At 38.7% G+C, this 20,760-nt stretch overlaps 2 protein-coding genes across 2 annotated transcripts in view; both read left to right on the forward strand.

Annotated features, from left to right (window-relative positions):
- Nucleotides 1-20,760, forward strand: part of otofa (otoferlin a) — a 934,066-nt gene that overhangs the window by 511,012 nt on the left and 402,294 nt on the right. The gene's annotated exons all lie outside the window — the stretch shown is intronic.
- Nucleotides 1-20,760, forward strand: part of LOC104966084 (F-box/LRR-repeat protein 17-like) — a 198,938-nt gene that overhangs the window by 20,770 nt on the left and 157,408 nt on the right. The window lies entirely within an intron of this gene.

A 20,760-nucleotide genomic window follows, 5' to 3' on the forward strand; every position in this document is an offset into this window, starting at 1 on the left:
AAAGACAATCGAACCCGGTGCATTTCTCCGTCTGGATGTGGAGCACTTTTGCTAAATGTTTAGACAAATTGCTCGTGTTACTGCCCTTATATGATAAACTGTTATTGCACTTTTGGTAACGAGCATTGTCCACATCGAGACGGGTAAAGTTTAACCACACCTCGGAGCGCGTTCCCTCCGCCATCTCCTCCGTGTGTGTGTGTTGCTGTGTGTGTGNAAAAACATAGGTTAATGATTAGAGGTAACTGAGTTATGTATTTTGTTAAAGTTTCAGCTATTCTGTTTACAGTTCTGTCATCGCATTATTTAATATGATTTGTTAAAACATTGTTGTTTCTTTTGATGTGAAATATTATGCATTTAATTAAAATAAAAAGCAATGTTAGTTTTGTTCACAATTTGTTTACCTTATTTCTTGTCAAAAGAACCGTTAATACTATCGTTAAAAGGACCGGATCGATAAGCAGTATCGATATAAGTAGTAGTACCGTTAAAACCTTAACGATACCCATCCCTAGTCTCCAGCGGGTCGAGCGGTCTCATGTGGACGGACACGTTTCTTGAGCCAATTCCATGTGGACGGAAGACTTTTTTTATATTGACTTCGGTTCGTTTTCGTCTCCGTGTGGACGGGGCCTTAGAACAGTCGTCCTGAGTTGAATGAGTTAAATATCTGGGTTGTTTGTGTGTTCTTAGCTGTTGTGTTTTAAATAGATAGATCACAAGTTCTTAAACAACAATAGTATTGTAGGAGCATGATGTGTCTTATAGTAAGAGTCAGTGACTTTATCCTAATTCCCAGAAGAACAATCTTATATAGGGGCATCAAACCTTGTTAACACAGGCTGGCTCAGAAAAGTACATGAATTTGTACAGCCCACTTGTTCGGTGTTTGGTACTTACTCAGTAAAGAATTCTGTTATATGTCAGTTTTTCAACTTATCTGTGATTCTGCAATTTGATACTATCTCTTTCTCCACACAGAGAGTAACATTTGCTGGGTGGTCAGAGCCTGGTGTCAGTGCACTGAGTACATTTTACTTCAGAATGCATTTATCAAAGCAGAGGCCGGAAAACACAGTTCATCTCCCAACAGGGCTTCCCCTGCCAAATGTTCTATATTATTTTCTCTTTCTCCACATTTCTTCCTGTCTGGTGGATCCTTTCACATTAGTAGTATATTTTTTCAACCTAGTAAAATAGGTCTTTATTTTATTATACAATGCCCTAATAGTGTCACAATTAGTTAATTGATTTTTGCAAATTATGTTCTTCTAGAGCAGGGGTGTCCAAACTACAGCCCGCGGGCCAAATGCAGCTCTCGGACCATTTTGAATCGGCCCTCGGCAAATTCAAAAAGTATAATGACTTAAGTATAATAAACTTCTGCTTGTCTTATATTGTGCTTCTTAAATATATACGTTCAAATATATTACACAGTATTCATGAGTTAGCAAGCCCAATCTTCAAATAAATTCAGTCAATTAAAGTTGAAAACATGTTCTGACAAATCTAAATTGATACGAAAAAAGCCCAATAACTTATTTTCATAACAACCTTGAAATATACTCTTCATATTTCTTCTTAATATAATCAATCAGAATCTTCTGTTTTAAGGAATGAGCTGCTAACAAAATGTATGAAACCCTATGGAGAGCTGTGATTTTTTTTCTAGTAGCATTTTCAAGTATCAAGAATAATTTACCTACATTGGATAGATTTTTCTAACTTATTGCTGAATTTATAAGGCAATATACCTCTAGCGAGTGGCCCAGCAGCCCTTCGTATATTTTTCTGTATGTGGCCCTCTGTGAAAAAAGTTTGGACACCCCTGTTCTAGAGTAATAGATGATAAACATATATGTTGTTTTGCTGTTGATGGCGGCAGATAAAGCTTGTATGAGATGGTGATGAAAACACTAGAAGGTAGCACCTACTTAACTTCAATAGAAAAAAGAGAAATACCCCAATTATGTCAGATTTTAATTGACCAGGGTAAATTAAATTGGCCACATTTCTGCTAAGGCATATACAAAGAAGCAGTGCAGTGATAGGGTTGAATTAGTTAGCAACAGGATGTATGTGGGGGTGGCCCTTTCAACCTTTAAGGTGGCTCAAATTATCTTTCGAAAAATGCTGTGTTCACTTCCATGGATGCACACACACACCACATGTGTCCAAAACCTACAAAAAAAGCCTATCTTCACTTAACCCAAACGCTATGCACCCTTAAGGCTCAATTACATTTCTTCCAGTCCCAGTGGCATCCTCTGTATTTTCGGTGTCCGTGCTGAGACTGCAGGCTTTGTGTATTTATAGTTTCACATCATTTCCTTGTGTCACCTTGCTAACCTTATATGATGACGTTTTTGTCATTGTGGGACTTGTGTAGTCCCGAAGGTTTCCTCTGCAGAATTTTCCATTTGGGAAAGTTGAGGAGAAGCCAGAGCAGATTCTTCATGCAACCTCTACAGAACTTCACTTTCTCAAAAAAAGACCCTAAAACCCTCCGCACTGTGGAGGCTGTGGTGCTGCTGTAGCTTTACGTTGGCCTCACCTTATTCCCGTTTCAGAGTCAGCTTATTACTAAGTATATCCCGTGCATCATCACAACTGCAGCACTAATGCACCTATAACCTGGTTAGTCAACTGGCAAACAAATAAGTAAAAGTCATTATGTTCCTAACATTTTATTCAATTTCACTTTTTAAGCTTGCGTAACAGAGAGTGATGTCGTAGCATCGTCAGCTACAGATGTTCATATGGTTTCAAGAAATCCTCTAGACTCTTTCAGTCTTGTACATATCAATATTTGAGATGATGCTCATGATACAGCTGATATGTTGTGCTGTTGAACAACAGCAATTTGACTATTTAATGCTTTAAAAAAGCAGATGGCAACTAAACTCATGTGGGGTTTATACTTAATCTAAAAATAAAACCTAAGAAATTATTATATAATGTGGATGCTATGTTTGTATAATCCATAAACTGTAGCTGTTACAGTAGCTCTTAATGGCCTAATAGCTGATTTAGTACAAAAATAGGCCACTATTGCCCTTCTATTCTGACAAACTGAGATGGGCCTTGGCCTGTTTAAGCTTAATTGAAATATAAGTATTGTTTGGCCCACATCAGCACTCAGATTTAACCTTAACCTTCAGCTCAGGACTTGCCCTTTAGAAATCACATCACAATTATTCTTGTGAGCAAAACAAACTCCAACCTCTCCTTTAGACGGGAGGTAAGGTTTTCAGCCTTTTGTTGATTGTGTGATAAATCAAGTCAAGGTTACAAGCTGCAGAAAATAACCTTTGCCATTGTTGGATTCAAATCATTACTTACTTGAATTTTAATTGAAACGTGTGGCTTTTGTTTAGAAAACATATTCCACAAACACAGAAAAAGGGAGATTTTTTTTTCTCGTCGTGATTCCATACCCTCGCTTTTCAAGCTCTTCTCCATCCCCTCAGAGTAATTGATTTGGGGATAGATGGCATGGGGAATAAAGGGAATAACACATCGTCTGGTCTCACGCTTTTAATCTCAGCTCCATTTTGCTTCCCTTTTCATGTCTATAATTTGGTTGATGTTGAAGAGAAAAAAATCTTCAAATCCGTCGAGGCACTGTCCTTTGCTCTTCACAGAAGTAGGGACTTAAATGGTGTCTATCTGTTTGCATATTTGTCTTTGTTGTGCTTTATTCTGGCTGTAAAGCTGCAGGGGCATGGTATCCCAACTCACCTTTGGATTTTTGACATTTTTCTGCCATTTATTTCCCCCTAACTTAACTCTTCTTACTCCTCTTTCGGTCTTAGGTTGAGCATCGTTTTCTGCTACTCTTGACCTTGATATTCCACAGTCAAACGTTCACCTTACCTCCACCTGTATCCACCCTTCTGCTCCAGCATTCGACTTGTACATGTTATAATAGAAAGTTTTACAAGAGAGGGAAAGGCTGCACTTTGTTGCTGTGATTGTTAAATGTCACTTATAGACACACATTTATCAGTATCAAAATAATAATATAGGTTAGGATGCATTTAAACACCTTTAATGTGCACCCGTGTTTTGATTTATTTTCTTTTATGCCCCATCTTAATTTAAATCTTGCTTTCTATCACTTTAAGCAATTTTCAGAGATATTGCGTTATTGTTTCTCATGCTTCAGATACTGTATATTTACTGTATATTAACTTTATTTTATAAAGTGGTGTTGTAGCAGTGCAAACTCAAAAGCATTTCCATCTTCATGCCAAAACAGTCAGGACACTAGACTGCGATTACACATCAGCCCACCTCCCACAACACGCATACACAACCAAATGGCCTTTTCAAGCTGTTTGAGGTTCTTTTTGCCCATTCCTGTCAAAATAGGTGGGAAATGGAGGAGCTGGCGCCAAATGGCCATTAGCCAAATCACCAACAACCCTCAAACGGTCTCCATTAAAGTTTCTGGGGCTCTTGGCAGAGTGAGGCCATGGTCTTTGGAGGTCATTTTTAAAAGCCCTGTGGAAATACCCTCCTTTCAGCCATCTCAGAACATCCCTGTGTGTGTGTGTGTTTGTTCGTGTGTGTGTAAGTGACTGAGTTCAGGCTTTATTAGGCTTCAGTGGTGTTTGGACAGCCGGAAGAGTAGCACTAATAGGACAGAATGATGCAGAAATGGACAGAAAGCTCCCTTAGAGTTGTGAAGCTCATTTTCTCACTCCCTTACTTTTACACTCTCACTCTGTTTCAATCACTCACTCACTCACTCACCCCCTTCTCCCCCCTTTCTGCTCTTCTTCTCATCAGCATCGCTCTGCTTTCTCAGCCTTGGCTGTCACACAGCTGCTCCACTAATTTTTCACATCCCTTTATCCCTTCAATTCGGCCTTTTCCCAAAAGCACTTTGAGTCAGCGGGGGAAGCTTTTAGCCACTGATTACCCGTACACGGTAATTTCTCCTTGTTAAATATGGTGGACAACTTGTGGCTCCAGACATACAGCAACATGGGATACAGGATAATTCCAACCATGGTCCATTTCCCAGAGTGCCAAGGCTCCCTCATGAAATCACTAAATATATTTATTTCTATTTTTTGGGTAACCTGTAGCTTGAGGGACCTCAACGATGTCCTACATTTTACCTACATCTTCTACAAGGTCAAATGTGTCTCTAGGCGGTACACAACATGCTTAGGTATAAGAAAAATAAAACCACTGCCAGCAAACTCCTGTTTTTGTCTTTATAAACCCTGCAAATACCCACCTTCCTATTTCCTAGTACAGCTTGGCGGTCATTACTTTAAACTCAGACTCATTTCCTTGATAAACAACCAGCTACTGTAGATTCACTTCTTCCATTGTCTGGAATTAGGACATCTTCCTCTGTGGTTCTGTAGTTCCCACAGTGGATTACCAGGAGGTATTGCTGCGGTATAAAAATAGTAGACCTTCACGACCCACAATCCCATCCCTTGATGAAGATGATATTAAAGAATATATTTCCTGTTAGCCATAGCTGGAGAGAATACCTAGAACGAAAGGGAATAATCTGCTGTATCTCCAATGTGTTAAACTTGATTGGAACAAATGTCATAGTTAATGTTCTGAAGCAAGACAAATGTCACTTTTGGCTCACAAAGTATTATACAATATTTATAAAATTGTGTATGACAGGGATCTTCTTGTCTAAAAATAAACCTGTAGAAGATATGGAGTTATTTAGTTAATTACTATTTTGCAGTAGTTTAGTATGGTGTGCATTGGCCAAATACAATATTATGAAACATTGTTTTACCTCCTTATTGTTACAGACTTGACCTATTTAAAACCAGATCAATGACATCCCTGATCATTAAATAAGCACTTTATAGTTTTGCAAAACCTCCATATCTGTAGACTGAAGGTAACTTTGTATTTGAGTAAATACATATATTCTACGATAGCTGTCCTTTTTTAATTGTATGTAAAACTTTTATAAACAAAATGAAGCCCTCTCTCTTCCTGCCCTACACTGATCTTGATGTCACGTTTGCTTTTGTCACTTCTCAGGGGGTTTGGCCCTGAAATGGTTTACATATTTCCTGGTCACTAGTCAGGTGACCTCTCTATACTCTGCTTGTTTTTACTAAGTCTTTCTCTATCTTCTCTCTATCTTTATTTTCTTGTCTTTCTCCTTTTTCCTTGTTTCTTGATTATTTTGTTTTTGCCTCGTTCTCTCTCCCTCTCATTTGTCTCTCTTTATCAGCTCTAACCTGTCTGTTTACTGTCTGTTCTCAACAACAACATAGCACACTCCAATTTGCTCGACTGGCAATGAAGATGGATGAACACATGAGTGAGGAATTGGCTTGTTGTTGCGTCGTCTGTCTCACAACCCTGAGCCTTCCCAAGTCTTTCCCTGTATCACAGACTGTGACCTGGCAATCTGCTCATCAGATAATCTGTCTCATTTAAACTTTTATTTTGTGGAAGTTAAATATTTCGCAGTGGAAGCCTGTTAGGGTAGTGTGTGGGGTGTGCATTGTGTTCACACATGCATTTTTGCATGTGCATGTGTGTGTGTGCGTGTGCGTGTGTGTGTGTGTGTGTGTGTGTCAGGAAAGGCGTTCTGAGTTATGCTTTGCTCTTAGCGATGTCTGTAATTAGCAGTAAAAACCCCAGTGATATGAGCTGGGCTGCTTTTCAAGGTTATTCTTCTGGTCTGCTAAAGTCAAGGAGTCTTTCTGCTCTACTAATTATTTTGTTCAGCTGTCCAACTTGTTTTTATCAACTTAAGCCCCTTCAGATTCATTTTAAGAATCTGTTAATTAAAAATGTAAGATTTAACATTTGATTTATTCATCATTATTTTTTAAATATGCTGTTTTAAAATCCTTTATCAAGTGCAACAATTCAATAAAGCCTGTTTCCATCCATCGATGTGGGGCATACATAAAAATAAAAAATAAAAAAAGATAAATAAATAAAATAAATAAAATACAATATATACAATATATACAATATATACAATACATTGAATACATTAAATACATAAATAAATACATTACATAAATTAAACATTAAGCAAAACAAATACATAAGGATTTATAGTGACATTTGTCCATTCACACAGAAAATAACCCTTACATGTATAGACTTATACTAATTCATACAAAAATCAATTCAAATGTGGAAAAAGAAGTCCACAGGTATTGTTTTAGTATTTCTAAATAATGTGTTATCGTGTGGATTCATATGCATACAGATGCTTCGTCCTTGATCCCACTTTGAATGACCTGTGACCTCCATATTCCCTCCCTCAAATCACCTCAACCACGGTTTCTGTTTCATTCATCAAATATTCATCCCATTTAGAGAATTAATAATTTATTATTACAATTCAGAATCAGACATCAGACAATCACCATGAAATAATAATTTTCCATTTGCTCATGACACATTGATAATTCATATATTTCTCCTCACTCTGCTCTCATTTCCCTGCTTTTTTAAATTCCTCTGATCAGCCCAACACCTGGTGAGGGACCGAGTCTGTGTCACTGTGTCCTGTTACCATGGTGATTAGGAGGTTAGGAGCCCCAGAAGGGCCCCTAATAAGGAGGAAACAGGGTGTGAAATTAAGGTTGTAGGACAAATATAGCATCTGTTTTTTAAGCAAGGCTGGGAGGATGGCAGTTTAATGTAAATTGATAGAAAAAAAAGAAACAGCAGGTGGTTTGTACACTCCATTTGAGTTTGAGGGTTTTGCCTGAGATACTGTTGCTGAAAAGAGATTGTTCTATGATTAAAGTTGTCTTTTTCCCTGAAGCAACTATTTAAGAGAAAAAAAGCACAGTTAATCCTTCCTGACATTACTCTCATTAGTGCTGGGATAGAATTAGACTCGGTATAGTTTGACGTTTTGGGTCAAAGATTTTATCCCTTGTTGTTGCAGCAACACTCCTCAGGACACTGCCAAACGTCTGTCTCACTGGGTGCATTAGTGGCAGACTGAATATAAACATCTGTATCAGCTTCATGCTTGATTCTGCTCCCATGTTTCCCTCAGGGTGAAAGACCAGAAAACAACGTTTCATTTCCTTAAGGGGACCAAGGGGAAACACCACTTAGAAAGCATGTTGCCTCATCTCCGCTTTCTTCCTTTTCATCCTTTTCTCTTCTGTTCCTTTTTACCCTATGCAAATCAACATTATGCAATATAATATGCAAAATATATGGAAAATGTTTTGCTACATTTTCATAAATCTTGCTTTGAGAGCAGGACCGTGTGATGAATGCCTGAGAGGTTTACAGAAAGAAATATCAGAAGGTCTCGTGTCTCTGTGGTTTTGCTTTATAGAAAGAGCTAACTTTCAAAACTATTGTCGATGTAACTAGCATGGACGTGATTTAAAGATACTGATTTTAATACGCAACAATTTTAAACGACAAAGAAAACAGTATAAAAGAGAATCTTTATTGCCCTTGGAATGCACTAAATCATCAGTTCCAATAAAGGAAAGCCAACAGCAGTTTTTCTTATAATATACACAATCCCGACATGTAATGCAGGCAGGACATTATAGTGGTGACGTTTATTGTTCATCTGTAGAATGTCCTGCTGCGAGGAGATATTGGTCACAATTTAAAAAATATATATATTTCTGATCTCCTTATCAAACATTTATTTTTCAAATGTAATGTTCATATAGAGCAAATAAATAAAATAATATCAGCTTGTATATAGCATAACTCATATCAATATCTAACTGCCATACGAATACCTGTTCCACCACAATAAATAAAACAGTTTTAAGTCGATTAGTGCCTGTAAAATATATTGAATGTTTCATAGCCGTTTGATTCATAGTTTGAGAAACAAACATTAGTAATATTTATATAAAATGCTTATCAAAGTGAAACCCGCCACTGAGTGAAGCTGCTGTCAGAGTTTCCATCTCCAGCCCACTGCCTCTGGATGTTGCAGTTCTGTGATGGCTTTAATGGTTTTGGACAGGTATGGGATTGTGAATCAGTGACCACTGGAGGAAGCTGACCCCAGCTGTCCACCAGCCCATCACTGGGGTCTCCCATCTATTTGTTCTGTTGCTGGATGCCTGTCTTTCCTGGGGGCAATATCCAGCATGCTCCCTGGCTCACAAAGGGATTACCTCAGAAAAAAAAACAGTTGATGAGGGAGACGGCCCGGAGAAGCAGACCACATGTGTGAGCGTTTGATGTTTCCCAACCTTTCTTCAGTGGGTGCTAACTGCAGCATTAAGCTTGGTGTAAAAGACAAGACTGGTCTTTATGTTCCTTTTTATGTGTTTACATTTATACAGTATGTTTTTCTGTGCTTCTACTGGTGTGGACTGTTTGAGGATGTTCACAGCAAAACGGGCCGCCGAGTGGCGGGGGGTATCAAAGTCTTAACCCCACTGCATTAATCATAACATGCTGCTAATCCAAGTCTGCAGAGCCTCAAACACTGCCTCTCTGATGTGTGTGTGTGCCTCTGTGTGTGTGTGTGTGTGTGTGTGTGTGTGTGTGTGTGTGTGTGTGTGTACGTAATTACTTACTGTGTGTGTGTGTGTGTGTGTGTGTGTGTGTGTGTGTGTGTGTGTGCGTGTGCGTGCGTGCGTGTGAGTATGGCGTGCATGCGTTTTTGTGAACATGATGATACCACATCAACAGGGAATGCTTGTTAATAATACATTTGCAGCTTCCCATCTCTGGTCTCTTGCTATTCTCTACTTTCTGGCCTTGAATGCTTCATTCTCTTTTAGTATCTTTCTCGGTCTCTCTCTCATTCTGTTTTATTTTCTCCCCCTTGCTCCCCTCCTGTCTTCAGTTTTGCCTGGAAGTGGTTGTTATTTTTGATAGTTAATGAATCAGCACAGTTAGAATTTACATTGGTCTGCTGCAGTGATGCATTTCTTGTATCATAACTGCAAATAGGTATTTAAAAAAAAAAAACGATTCGTCTGATGATTATTATTTGTGTTCATTGTTTGGTCTGCAACATCTTTGTAAATATGATCTCAAAAAACATTAGGTTCCTAGAGCCTGAGGTGATGTTCCTCAATTGCTTATTCAGTCCGAAGAGTACCCAACACTATTCAGTTAGCCCTAATAAAAGTCAATAAATACAAGCAAATCTTACTCACAAGACTGATCTTGGAACTAATCATCAAATAAATGTGTCAAATGTAATAATCTCTTTATAATGTGAGAAAATAGTAAAACTTGCTAATTGCAGTTATCCAGTATCCAAGGGGATATCTTCAGATGTCTCTTTTGTGTATGCAGCAGTCCAAAATGTAAATATTTCAATTAAAGCCAGTGAATTTACACATTTCAGAGATAATCATTTCTTGGTAAATTAATTATCAATATCAACCAATTGATTAAAAACTAATATTGAGGCACCAATGTCACTAGATTGATATACTTAGAACATTAACATATGCTTTTAATGTATCTTACATAAATCCCTGATAACTTCAATGGGTGAAATAGTGTGTGTGAGTGTTGTTTAATGTGATACAACACGTTTCTGTGTGATAGGGCTGCTCGATTATGGCAAAAATCTTAATCTCGATTATTTGGGTCAATAATTGTAATTGCGATTATTCATTCACTTTGAAAACATCCATTTACTGGAGAAAAAAAATGTGAACAGTATGATTTTAAGTATGTTTATGTTTTTACCCTGAACTTTAAGTATAATTCAACTGAAAAACCAAAAAAAAAAAAATAGTATAAAAATAATAATAAAAAAATAATCGTTTTATTTCGATTACGTTGTTCTCACAATCGTTGCAAGCCATAATCGTAATCGCGATTAAAATATGATTAATTGAGCAGCCCTACTGTGTGATACTTTAGGTCTTTGAAAGTGCTGCTGAAGCACCAAGGACTCTCAGCACCTCCTTTGCTTCTTTTTATATCACAAAGATTGCCTAAGAAAGCACATCTCCGTGTCAACCCCCCGCTGAGCTGACTCTGCAGCGGGCCGTCCCATAATGTCATGTTTTTATGCATCCCTCTAATGCCGCCTATAACTGTGCCACTCTTTTATCCTTCCCTTTGCTTTCTTTTATCATTAGCAGTCTCTAAGCAGAAGGCGCCTGGTACTCAAGCTGCAATAGGGGTTCTTTTTCTAACTTCGCTCAGTGTTGCACCATGGGAACTGCCCTGCCACAGATTGACCTATCTGTCACTGATACACGGTGTGTCGTTAGAGATTCCTTAGTTGCTTCACGCTGAGGCGATCCCCTCAGTGAAACACCTCACTCTGTTATCAAAGAACTGAGGTTATGTTAAGTAACCCAACGTTGTGTCTGATACTTCTCACTCACAAAGACACATGGGCTAAATGCTGAATTAGAGCGCTGGACTGTTGTTTTTTCAACACGATGCGGCCTCTGAGTATGATTTATTCCTTTTTGCTCTAGCCTGTGCTGTGGTTACTCTGGAAAAAGAGGATGTATTTACCCCTGGCAGGTTATGTTTTTTGCCCTTGGCAGAGATGCCCTTTTGCTTTACTGTTATTTTCTTTTCTGTTTTCCCCACCATTTTTACTACCACTCTTTTTTTGGGATCCCAAACAAGAAAAAAAAAACACTTCAAAATGTATTCACTTTTAATAGGGTGTAAAATCACTTAGTGTAACAGCAATTGCCAGTATTGATAACACTTTAGAAACCATTAGAAAGGAAATATAGGAAAAGTATGTGCTGTTTAAACTTTGTTTCTTCAACTGTGAATTAATTGATTAAATAATCAATAACTTTAACATATATTCATTTAGACACCTCTAATCAAAGACTGTCTTCCAAGCTACATTCACAATGATATAGTGAATTATAAGGCTGAGGAACAACATAATGATTACATACCTGTTTCAAACAAATGTTGTCCATTTCAGCATTTCACTAGGCAATCGTGCCTTCACTTCTCAGAGGATTTTGTCTGGGAGATTTTCTCAGATGCAGTCCGAACAACACATATTTAGTTGGAGACTGATCTCAGCCTTTTCAAAATATCCCATTAATTTAACATTGGCAACCTGACATCCTTGCAGATGCTTAGCAACTGTGTTGGAATCAAAAACAAAATCCAACCCTGGAGACATTTGCTATTGAAGGCAACCACCATTGGTGAATTTGATAATTTTAATTGACTATATCTATTATTGAGCATTTTGGAAAAATAAATCTTTTGTTTGACTTTTTAAGGATTTAATTGTTGGCCTTTTGCCTTTATTAAAGAGATAGGACAGATATATTGGAAAGGGTAAAATAATGTTAAGCAGGAGACTGCAGGTCGGATTTGAACTTGGGTGCGGTAGGGACTCAGTCTTGGTAAATGCCCAGCTGTCTTGATAGGGAGATAAAATATTGGTACACCTAATATATTAGAAATGCCTCAACCTAGATGCACCATGTTATTATGTGAGCTTTGGACGGGGCAGGGCCAGTCTAGCATGCTGATTGCAGTAACTTTATGTTTAGGATACAGACCTATAGTTATACTTCCTTTAAAAGACTGCTTTCACCACAAACAACAACCACTGAGGCTAACAACATTCACATTTTTTCATTTTTTTTTCATTGCTACTGTCCCAACACACAGCCAGTGAGTGTTTTAAAGCAAAGTGCTTCCCCATTGAGATTTCTTGACTTTTTTTCTTGGATTTACAAAAAACACCCTTGTGGAACCGCACTGGTATTTCAATGCCGGCTACAAAAAACATAGGTGCCGAGCAGAAGGGTTCTCAGCCCGAACGCTTAGCTGTCAATAACGATTTAGTAATGACACTCACTGGATATGTGTGTTGGAGCGTGTGTGAGTATTGCTCATACTTCTGAGTGATAATAATTAACCTCTACTTTATAAGTTCTGTATTGCAATTACAGCTCTTCAACTCAAATAGCATACATCTACCTGCAAATGCACTCATACGTGGAGATAGGGCTAATCTCTATCTTGCTGTCAGCACAAGTGTTTGTTTCTATAGAAATGGCAAGAAACACTTTAACACATTAATTCCACGTGATGTGCTTCTATCTATGGCTACACTCCTGCTTTTCTGTCCCGGTCACTCTTGTAGCTTTCTTTCTCAATTTGTCTTCTTCTATTTTAATTCCGTTCCCTTACGCTCTCTTGTGCTTTCAATCTATCCTTCTCTCTCGTTGCACCCCATGGCACCCAGGGGAACAATGGCTCTCTAACAACCTTTGCAGAAAGCCTCTGGACCTGAAGATTGAGCATTGTGAGTTGGAAAGCAACGTAAAAGGTCAATTTTAAATTTTTCCACTGGTAAGGCTCAGGTTTGCCAACACCCCAGGCCTTGTTATAAGGCACATTCATTATGCAAGCCATGCTGTGTATGACCTAGCTCCTGTAGAATTACCATTGACGTGGGTAATATGGAAGTGCGTAAAGGTTTAACAGTGACCCCCTTAGCCATCTGTGATAGTGTTGAACTAATTAGCCTACCTCTGATGTCTCTCTGTCTCTCTGTCTCTCTTTCTGTCCCCTTCTCTCTCACTGTCAGTTACCATCAGTCTGCTTCACACATACATGCACCAGCACACAGTGGACTTCTATAGCTATCAGCCATTTTAATGGTCGGGTCCCCGTTTAAAATCTGGGCATTAATTGTCAAGTTAAACAGTCATGGCAAAGATAATGGTTCACTCATCTACAGCTTATTATGTAGAGAATAAAGGGGGGGCTAGGCCATGCAGCTTCAAGTAGGAAAACATTTACTGTCACTGCTGTCCCAACCTTTTTTTATATACTAATTTGGTGTTAGCATATGGCACCTCCTCATCCCTATTTCTCTTGCTGATTCCTTTAGCCATTCAACATCTTGGCTGTCTGAAGTTAGTTTTATAATCACCACTTGACCTCTTGTTTTCCCCAATAGTCATCATCTATTTAAAGTCAGTAATGACCAGCTGGACGTCTCTATAAACGTCTACGATCAGACTGCAGAATTGGCAAAGTATTGTTTTTTCCCCACAATAAATTCAATGTTTTTTTTATGGCCACTTATTTGGTGTCATATTGTATAATAATTAGGGCTGTCAGTCGATTAAAATATTTAATCGCGATTAATCGCATGATTTTCCATAGTTAATCGCGATTAATCGCAAATTAATCACACATTTTGTATCTGTTCTAAATGTTCCTTAGAGGGATATTTTTCAAGTTTTTTATACTCTTATCAACATATGAGTGGACAAATATGCTTTATGCAAATGTTTGTTATCATTTGAACAATGACAAATATTCTCATGAATATTAAACATAAAAACCTCTGAACATTACAAATATTCGCCTCAATTCAACCTGGAACCTCTCTCATATAATACAATACAAAGTGTGTGTGTGTGTGTGTGTGTGTGTGTGTGTGTGTGTGTGTGTGTGTGTGTGTGTGTGTGTGTGTGTGTGTGTGTGTGTGTGTGTGTGTGGTGTTATCTTGGTTGGTGATTGGCTAATGGTTACACAAGCCAAAACAATCGTTATGACATCATGAAGTGCCCAAAATCTGATCAGCTCATTTTCGGACAGGTTGTTATATCAATGGATCAGGACAAAAAGAGAGAGAATCTTTTTTCCTGACACTTTCAGAATCTTTTTACACAGAGGGGAAACATGTTTATATATAAAAGACATGACAAAGTGGATTTCGCACAATAGGTCCCCTTTAATATTGCTCCCACTGGATAATTAAACAACATCAGTTGCAATCGGTCAATTAGTCACTATTCAAATCATTGAATGGAACTAATCATAAAGACCAATGACAAGGCGAAACTTCAAATAAAAAATTAAAGGACTCGCAATTTCTGTTCACACCAGACATACTTGTATGCTCCCCCATCCAGTAGGTCCCCTGCGTTCAGGAAACATGTTTCTTTCACTTCCCTCCTGTCTCTGCTCCATCCGTCTGCGTCTGCCTGATCTCTCTCTGATCATTCTGTTTGTCTGGAAGCTTTCCTTTGTGTCTGAAACTAAGGAAAGAAAGTGGCACCTGTCTTTTGTTTTGGAGGGCATGGCTTGTATAAAGTGTGACAAGGGAGCAGTTTAGTGTAGTGAGGTGTGGATATTGTAAGAAGTCAACTTTTTTTAACATTAAGAGAAGATAAGCCGATGGCTCACCCAAACAGTGGGGAAGAAAATGCAAGAGTTTCAAACTAATGATGGTGCTCAACCCTTTGCTATGTTTTGTTATAGCACTTAAAACGGGTGCTGAGAGACGGATGTCTGGAATCAATAAAGGGCCCACTCCTACACATATTGTCAGCTCAAAGTTTGTTTACATTCTGTCAGAAGACAAGTGATGGAGCCTTTACTCACAATGACTGTACAGTTTACAGTGCTTCAACTGTACTCGTTGAGAACATTTTCTATAGGGAGTTAACAGCAGCAACTTGGCAAGAGAAAGACTCTTCTAAATTAGAACCAGGGGTTCTTAATCTTTATAAATTATCAAGAGTAACTTGTGCTCAACTTGATTTCTTGCAAACTGGATTTCAACAATTTACTGTTGAGAAGTGAAAAGAAAGGTGGCTAGACAGGAGAGAAGAGGTGGAACATAAAAAAATAAAAAAACAAAGAAAGAAAATAAAGAGGCTGTTAGGATTTATAGTTATTTAAATGGATACTAACGGTGATACCTAACAACCTAAAGTATGTGGTCATTTATGTGATATAACGTTTTTTGACCAGTAGTTTCTTGGTAATTCTCTAGTGCACATCAATTTTGTATCTTTGTATAATGTGATTAACAGGAAGCACCCAAGGTTATCCACACAAATTATGTCTTGATTAAGCAGTTGTCGGGGAAAACCCCACAGCAAGGCCATGTTGAGATTTAAGATTAAGATATGAGATTACAAATGTAATCCACAAGGGCTCTGGGCTTGCGATTCATATTCTTTGCAAAGTTGCATATTTTTCTATTTACAAATTCTTTCTGACATTCACACACACCACTTGAGGCTTTCTCATATTTGCTGAATAGCGTATTTAGCAAGGATTAACATCAAAGATCCACCCACAAGATCAATGTCATCTGAGAGAAACTCAAAGGTTCTGAAAACCGATGTTTTCCCTGAGAGAGCATTGAAGCTGTTGTTTGTTTGCTGTCTTGTTGATTCTCTCAGCTGTTGCCAGCTCCCGCTCCATACCTTCAGCACTGTGTCGATAAGAAGAGGCAGCGGTTCCCTGCATACACTGCTGAGCAGAACAATCCAATATGGGCCATAGCGGTAACGCCGGGCATTGATGGGAACGTCACTACGCCACTCGCTCTGTTCCAGGTCCATGGTCAAATAGGCCTCTTTAAGTTCCTATTTTTCATCATTAGCATCAGACATAAAACTGATCTTTAAGTAAAGCTTAAAGTGTTAAAAGTCAATTTCAGGCCCAACTTGATAGATTGTTCTGCGCAGTTACCATGGGAACAGTGAAGGGTTTAAAGGTTAAGTGTTGTGCAGACCAAAGTCTTTTTTAGTGGTTTCCACTTCTGCCTTGGGAAACTTGGGTATGCCAGCAGGAGTATTATTATTAAACATACTATGACATTTACATTCTAAATACCTTTTCAAGTTTTCTTATCAGTCTCAACCATGGTCACCATAAGTTATGTAATATTTTGGTCAGTGAAGTTTGCTGAGATAAAGGTAAGGTCAACAATGAAACTAATTATTGATTACATTTCCATAAGAGACATTAGACAAGCATAATCTTATGTACTAATGCCATGTCCATTGTAATTGGTTCAACGTCTTTAAATGTCAGTGACAGCTTTTAAAAGTTGATGAGTGTAGACTTGTGTCGTGTTGTTTAGAAACAAAAGCTGAAGGGCAAGCTGGTTAATTGATGGCTTGCTTTAGGCAGAGTGAAAAGGTTTAGAAGCAGCATTTCCAATAAGGCATTTGGAATCCTGTAGAGTGTACAAAGAAGAGGGAGTTGTTTGTGTCTGTTATGACAGTGTCTTTTGTGGTTTTTTTGTAAAATGGTTATCGAACACAACCAGTTTGTACTTCTTTTGAAGGCCATACTCGCACTGTGCTGTACATGCTGCTGGACCCTTCCGCTTTAGAGAGGGTTTGTCAAAACAGGAACCATCAAAGCAAAAAAACTAGCCTGCATTTGTATTGCTCTATGGCCTGAGGCCTTGCATATCATGAAAGCACAGAGCCATAGAACTAATATGGTAAGTTGACATTGAGGATGAGCCCTTGACTGAAAATGTTCACATTCTGGGATTTAAACTCAAGAGAGGTGTTAGAGGACTTCAACAATGTGGCATAATAACAGTTCCCGCTTTGCATTTAAAGGATGAGATTTGACATTTCTGCTTCCTCTGAAGTAGTGTTTGATTTTGTTTGACATGCTTCAAAGATGTATTGATATGTCGCTTGGGAACAAAGACACACTAGGATTTGAAGCCTCAAGAGAACTGATGGAAGATTTTCACAATGTGGTTTAATGACTTTGCATTTAATGGACTAAAGTATGTCTTTTAGGCTTCCTCCGCAGTAGCAGCTTCTGATTTCGGTCTGACACGCAACAAAGCATTATTGATCCTTAGGGAAAAAGGCAGATAACAAAAGCTCTTCTTCATCTCATGGTTAGTGCTATGAAGAGGTCTCTGGAAGCCAACACTCACCCCCTGCCCACATACTTGTCTCTGCAATTACACATGAACACAGCCACATCGAGATAAGACAGTGTGTGAAACTCCTGAGGGAACCGAGGGCTTAAGCCACTGAATAAATGACAGGTAATTTTCAGTTGAGAGTGGAGCGTACAGACGAGTGAGGCGATCAATCACTTTGGCGATCACCCATGCAGACTTCAGTCCTCCCTGGCATCATCAAGGCTGATGACAACGAGACAAGATTGCTTGACAAGTGTGTGTGAGAGAGAGAAGTGTGTACTGTGAATATGTGGAGATAGCACATTAATTGATTTCCGTTAAAAACGCATGCAATGCTGCCTTTGTTCAGGCAATGAAGTAGCTCCTGCTAGGCAGGCAGCAGTTAATTTTTTCTCGAGATATGTGAAAAGGATAGGGCAAGTTTTTCATGGATTTCTTTCCCAAGTGTGTCTGAGATGGCCACAGCTGGAGGAAAGTGGATCTATTGATCCTGGGAGTTTTCATTTTCCAAACAGTCATCTTTCAGAGACAGTTTTCGATTTTTGAAAAATATACAGTGTGTTTGTCAGACCATTTTATGGCCTTTTTTATGGTCAGTATACAGTGGAGAGATGGAAAGAATCCCTGGGTATGTGTTATGTGGGGAAAGTGGAAGGCCATACTCCTCTTCATCGTAGCTCTAGCTCATATAACTTGATTACATTTTTAAAGGTTTAAGCCTGTTTTGTAAATCAAAAATAGCAAACATTTGTTTTGATCCAGGTTCTTATATGTAAAGATGTTTTACTGATACACATGATAGATCTGGATTTGGACTATAGTTGAAATAAAACCACACATTTAAATCCATCTCTGGGCATTTTCTTTCACAGTTTTCTGGCATTTCACAGAAAAAGACTTTTATCCGTTGATCATGGAAATAATTTGCAGATTCATCAATAATGAAAAGAACAATTATTTGCAGCCTTGCTTAGAATCTACATTCATCATAAATAACAGATCCTTCTTAAATGTGGTTTGTCACTAACTACGTACGACTCATTTGTTTAGCATCTGACTTGCCCTCAGTTTTCAGTTTTTCTATTTAAATGGTGTGAGAGCCTTTTGCGTGCTTTGTGTTACACATTGGCCTTCTGACCATGCTTTGCTTTTTCCTGCAATTTACAGCAGAAAATAATGAGCTGGACGAAGGTTAAGAGAGGCAAAACAACTGTGGGATTGAAAAAAAACCCAGTGAGACTGAGAGAGTGTCACAGGCTCTTAGTTTACAAAACAAAATACCCACTTCCCAGCGTGGCATCACAAGTAGTGGAGTGTAAGGGAGATGGTTCTGTCCTCGCTGACAGTTGTTGCCTGGTGTTGCCCAGCAGCAGGTCACCGTAACACCACACACACACGCAGAACCCCGCTGGTGGTTAAAGGTCTGCTTTATGTGATGACTTGACGCTACACATGTACACACATATGACACACACACTTCTGTGAAGACATGGGTGGGCGTCAAAGAGCAACCTATCCTGTTTCTACTTAAATGTGAGTGCAAACAAAAATGACTTCCAACTGTTTTATAAAGTTCACCATTAAACTGTCTGGTTTTTATAATACCGGCCATGCCTGTTCATTTAATTAGATTATTAAAAAGAAATGCGGTCATGAATATAGGCCAATTATCTTATAATGCTAATACGCTGTGTCACTTTTAGAAGTCCAATCATAAAAATCAAAATGAATTATTGGGAATAGTATTTAATTTACTTTGAGGACTAACCTATGATATTTTTCGGAGGATTTTCTGCAAACTGGCAATGAAGCGACTTCTTATGCAAAGCCGCTGGATAGGCATGAAGATGGATTGTTAATAGAATGTGTTGCAGTGTATTCAGTAATCATTATTAATCTATGTGTCGGCGGATTCTTTCTCAGCTCGGCATAGTGTTTATAAAGCTTGGTTAATTAGACTGATTGATTAGATGGTGGTGATTCAGAGCTCTCATCAAAGCTCCTCATCCCGTCAGGCCTCTAATAAGATCAGATCGCTCTCATCTACACGTATACTCCCCTGCACACACACCCACAACCCCCACACACACATACACACCTATGGCTTGTTTGGCCTGTCATACCACCTCTCCATCTTTTTCACCTCCTGTTTGTCACATCTATATTCAGAGAGCGTTTACATGCATGAAACAGGCAGCCGAGCTTGCCAAAGCAATACACCGAAGACTAGAAGGTACATTATGTTAACATGAAAATATTGCAAATCTCTCATCCCCCCTCCTCTCTTCTTCCTCTCCCCCCTGCCCTTCTCCCCTGTCTCTCACTGTGATCCATCCTGTTTTCCTGTCTCAACCCCTCTCATAAATATGACAAGTCCCTCTGTTTTAGCCAAGGAAAACATCTCTCTGGATAGCTGGCGAACAAGGACCTCACATCTGTGTAGACTCAACTTTGTACTCGGCCCATGTGTCTGCCGCATCTGTATCTCTCTATGTCTTTGTGAATGTGTCTGTATGTGTGCTCATATCACAGCATTGTTTTCCTGCAGATTTAAATGTGAATGCTAAAGCTTTAGTACTTGTATTCTGCGATGCTTTGCTGATGAATACACACACGTAGCTCCAAGCAACAACCGCCTTGCACTTAGTGCACAGTGCCTGCTCATCAGTACAGAGACAGCACAGTAAAGAGACTCTCCCTCGCTGTAGTAAAACTTTATGACTTTCCATGTTGCTTTTGTCTCCAGGCATCGGATATTACAGAGGATGATAAGTATTCATTTAGATTTTTGCCAGATCACCAGTCCTTAGCGTCAATACAGCTCATCTGAGCTCTTTAAAAAAAGAGTTTGGTGTGTGTCTGTGTGTGTGTGTGCATGACTTCATGAGTGGGCACCTAAGTTTATGCGTGTGTGTATTCCAAGGTTGTGATGAACCCACTGCAATATCACCCCTAAGAGGGTATTTATGGAGAAAATGATTACCTTGGAAAGAACAGAACTTTGATGAAAATCGTCCCACTTCAATTTGTACCTCGCAGGCCTGCAGTTTGAGACCTTGTTTATGGGTAATATTGGAAATCTGTAATATCATTCTGTAACCAACAAC

This window comes from Notothenia coriiceps, unplaced genomic scaffold (genome assembly GCF_000735185.1).
Source record: "Notothenia coriiceps isolate Sejong01 unplaced genomic scaffold, NC01 NC01_scaffold00037246, whole genome shotgun sequence".
Classification (NCBI taxonomy): Eukaryota; Metazoa; Chordata; class Actinopteri; order Perciformes; family Nototheniidae; genus Notothenia; species Notothenia coriiceps.